We start from the raw sequence: 4542 nt of genomic DNA, 5'->3' as shown, positions 1-4542 counted from the left end.
TTTTTTTTTTTTTTTTTTTTGTCAGTACCAGGAATCAAACTCAGGACCTTGTGCTTGTGAAGCAGGCACAGTGCCACTGAACTAAATCCCTGGCCCAGACTAAATCCACGGCTCTCTTTTCAATTTTTTGCCATCCACCAGAAAGAGGTTTGGCAGAAGACTCAGGCATGCTGTCCTCTGCTTCAGAGCTGAAGTTTTTTGTATGTGCCTGTGAAATTCACAGGGCTCATTTTCTCTGCATATTTTGCTCACATGGCAATTTACGTAAATTTTGTTCTCTCGCCCATATAGTCTGCACAGAGAAAGTCTCAGAGCCCAGGGACAAAACAAGATCGGAGTGAACACTCTACTGCAGAAAGACCATACTGGGATTACCAGTTATGCCAGCATCCAGGATCTGCTTTAGTCCCTCACATCCTGTACAGTCTCTGGTCCTCGGTTTCTTGTGGACAAACTGATTTTCTCTGTGACTTCTCCCAGCTTGATTGTTCCATAACTGCAGGAAGAGAAGTGGTGATTGATTGATCAATTGGCTTTATTGACTTCATTCAGCCAACATGGAAAAAGAGCCCCTTTGTCCACCAGATCCCTTGAGAAGACACGATCTTTCCCTTAAGAAAGAACAGAGGGCCAACTTCTCCACCAAGGAGTCCGTTCTCTGTAGGTGTGCGGTGTCGTGGCTCAGCAACCTCATGGCTGTGCTTCAGACTGGCTTTGATTCTCCTGGATAACGGGGTGGGGGCTGTGTGGTTCTGTGGAGGAGAGTGGCCAGTCCTGGCAAGTGAGTGACGCGGTATCACTGCTGACCAGATGTGGCCTTCTCACGCAAGGGTCCCTGAAAGGCTTTGGCCAGAGCCCTGGTGAGTCTTTGCCCTTGCCTCCTGCCTTACTTTCTCATCGCTGAGACATAATGCCTGACTGACAACCACAGCTAAAAGGAAGAAGGGTTTATTTGGCTCACAGTTTGTAGACGTTTCAGTCCATAGTCGGCTTGCTCCAAGGCAGGGCTGCGTGGCAGAGGAGAAACAGTCCACGGTGTGGCAGAGGAGAGGAGCTCTTGGCCTGGCAGTGGGAAGAAGGGAGAGATCAAGGGAGGAGGAGGAACATAGAGCCTCCCAGGCCACGCCCCATCTCCTCCACCAGGTTCCACCTCCCAACCTCACATTTAGCTAGAAGCTCATCAGTGGAGAGGATATCACACTCCCAGGACTCAGTCAACTCCCAAAGCCTCACCTATGAGCACACGAGGCTCTGGGGAGACATCCAGGTATAAACCATAACACCTCCTATGCCAAAACTGACACTTGTCTTTACATTTCCTCCATGTGTGTGCACAGTGACCACTGTGAGATGCTGCCTCTTGGGGAAGGGCTTGTCCCAGCTGTGAGGGGTGCTGTCAACACACTGCCCTCTGCTACCAGAGTCACCAGATCCAAGGCCCCCGGTACAGCCCATGGCCAAGGAGTGACGGGGAGGGAGCCAGCCGCTGCTCTCACCTGCTCCCACTCACCCTGGCAGAGTATCCGCCCCAGTCCGCCCTCTGGCAGTGTGTCTGTGCCCGTGCCCCTCTCTTGCGCCCCAAGCCTGAATGTTGCTGCTGCTTGGGTTGAGTGGTTCGGGGCACTGTCTGCATTTCTCATTGAGCAGGGGTGAATGTTCCACAAGTGAGGGGCCTGGAGGCGCACAAGTTCACACAGAGATGGCCAACTCCTGGGTGGGTGTCAGCGTGACAACAGAAGTGACTTTTCCGAGTGGATTTGTACTCACCCTGTGAAGAGTGTAATCTGTGTGATGATAGTGGGGCTTCTGGGGGGAGCCGGAACAAGTCAGGTCCCTTGTCTTTGCTGGTTTCTGTGGCTATGACATGAGCTTTGCTGCTATCATCTCTGATTTCCAGGGGTTAGCTTTTGTCCCCAGGATGGGTTGGGACTTTAGGATTTGTTAACCAAACTTACCTATCTATAGAGAATGAGTATTTTTTTTTCCTAAATTCAAAAACTGATTTCTCTTGCACATTAGAGGGACCATGGGGGACCTGCCTGCCTCATTCAACCTCAACCACAATATGTGAGTATCAGAAAGGACAATGATAGAAGTAGCCACAATCTTGTAGTGTTCTGGTGAATTCTTATTCATCTGGCAGAGCCCAGGCAGGAGGTCACCTCTTCAGGGAACACTTTCTATCCCCTGAGGTAGGGAGCAGCCTTGGGCCAGGGCTATTTTTGTTCCAGGTGCTGCAAAAAGACCTGTCTGAGACACTGTCCCAGCCCACGGGGCTTGCCATCTAGTAAGTGAGATACAAAAAGGGCCCCAGACGGGAAACTGAGGGCCTCTATTCCTGGGGACCCAGAGGCTTCTCAGGAGGTGACAGCAGCCTTTTGCCAAAGGCATCAAACCCGACTCTGACCCGGTGTGTGGCTCCTAGCTGCTGCTAATTTCAAGATATGCCAAGGACAGAGGAACTGATTAGACAGCACCAAAATTTGCAGTCAGCTGGATCTACAGATCCGGGGAGACTGTACAGGTCAAATGACCCAGGTTCCCTCCTCATCATGTACACTGCAAGGAAATTAAAGGAAAGGAAGGGAGTCCTACTGATTAAAATAATAAATAAGGCTTAAAAGATATATCAATTTTAAAATAAGCAAAATTAATCTGTAAGTTATAAAAATGTAAAGAACCTCCCCTAGCTAATAAAATGCAAGGAAGCGGTTACTACAGAAACGGGGTGTGGTCTTCATGGTTGTGGGGTGCTGACTGGGAGGGAAACGTGAGAGGTTTCTGGAGCAGCTGACAAACCCCTGTGGCCTGGGTGGTGTTTCCCTTAGAACTCCTTAACACATTCATCTCAATTGTGTGACTTCTGAATCTGCTTCATTATATAATAACAGATTTAAAAATACATCTCTTTAGGCTGAAATATTGGACTAAAACTCACAGCCTGAGGCATAACAGATTCAGTTGCCAAAGTCTGCTTTTAAGTTAAATAACAATTGCTCACAAGAAGGAAGAGGCCTGATGTAAAGTAGATTATATTTTTTAAAATATCCTGGAGGTTTTACCTGCCCACAAAGAAGTGTGTCTGCCAACATGGCACTCACAGTGCAGTGCAGAGACCCTGGGATCTGTTCTGAATCCTGGGGGAAGGACCCGAGGGAGGACTGCACCAGAGAGCCTGCGGTGAGGAGGGACAGCCTCTGCAGCTCCCCTCCTATCCATCAGCAAGGGTAAACAAACTCTCTGGAAGGGGGTCCAGGGTCACACTGTCCCCACCGGAAGGTCACAATGGCCAGCATCCTGGAAAAGGGGAAACTATGATTCACCATCTTTAAACTTGTGGGAGAGATGGGTGGGGTTGATTGAGGCTAAGGTTGAGCCCCTGAGATAGAAACTAAGAATATCTGGCCAGGAGGCATATGGGACGTAATTCTTTCAACTTTAGAATTTAGCCAGGAGGGCAGCCAAAGTCCAGGCGCTGTAAGGGATTTAACAGAGGTCGTGCCATAAATTCAAGATAGCAGTCCTTTTTGCCCTGGGGCTCATGGGTGAAGCCCTTGACCAGTGTCCAGCCCCAAGGGGTGTGAGAGTGGACACCTGCTGGCCTCCAAGAGAAACTGCAAGTCTCTAGTCCCTGCGTCTCCTAATCCGCCATCTCCTCTCACTGACCTTGACTTGGGATACACACTTGACCCTCCCCTCTGACCCTTCCCCTTTGGGGTCTGCTTCCCCAAATCTGTACATTGACCCTTCTGTACCTTGTACCTTTCGTCCCCTGTCCCAGTAGCTGCAGACTCACTGTCCTGCCTAGGAGCTCCGTCCCATCGGGAATCCAGGTGAGGGGCACGATTCAGGGCTGGAGCATCCAGCAATGCAATCCTCTCTTCTCCCCATCCCTGAAGCCTGGGCTCCGTCTAACTTTTCAGAAAGGGGCTTCATTTGCGTTTTGTAAAATTTCTTGATGGCAGGCACCCCAGCTCAACATTCCCTTTTAAACTAAGAGCAATTCTTTTATTGTTGAGAAATATGATCAATATTGCCAGGCTGTGAGCTCCATATCCTGTTTCCTGATTCCCTGACATTCAATTCACCCAAAGTTCCCCATGGTCAGCCGTCCAATAGGCCCTGGGAAAAGTAATGTGCTTTTTATTTTTGGTCACATTAGCAGATGTATGGTATGTAGAATGGGGAGGTGAAGTTCTGTTCATGAGACTATCTGGAGTAGTATGTTCAGTACGCTGAGCGTTGAACTGAAAACATGGACAGGTAGAGTGAAGGATACAAAAAGAGGGGCCAGGAATCAAAGGCGAAGGTCCCATCATGTTAAATCGGGCTGTTTACCCTAGCGACGATGCGGGGAGTGTCCTAACTGGCTTAGGCCAGATTCCAAGGGTCAGCTCCGCGAGGCAAAGGAAGGAATAGGCGTCCACTGGAAGGAGGCGGTTGGTTGAGAGGACGGTAGCTCGTAGGGATCCCCGAGATGCCAGGTCCACCGACGGGGACCGAGCACCCGCCGGCGACGCCGTGCCTAACGCTGATCCCGCG

This window comes from Fukomys damarensis, unplaced genomic scaffold, assembly GCF_012274545.1.
Source record: "Fukomys damarensis isolate Sample0158 unplaced genomic scaffold, DMR_v1.0_HiC HiC_scaffold_13, whole genome shotgun sequence".
Taxonomy (NCBI): Eukaryota; Metazoa; Chordata; class Mammalia; order Rodentia; family Bathyergidae; genus Fukomys; species Fukomys damarensis.
Note: the sequence above shows the minus strand (reverse complement) of the source record.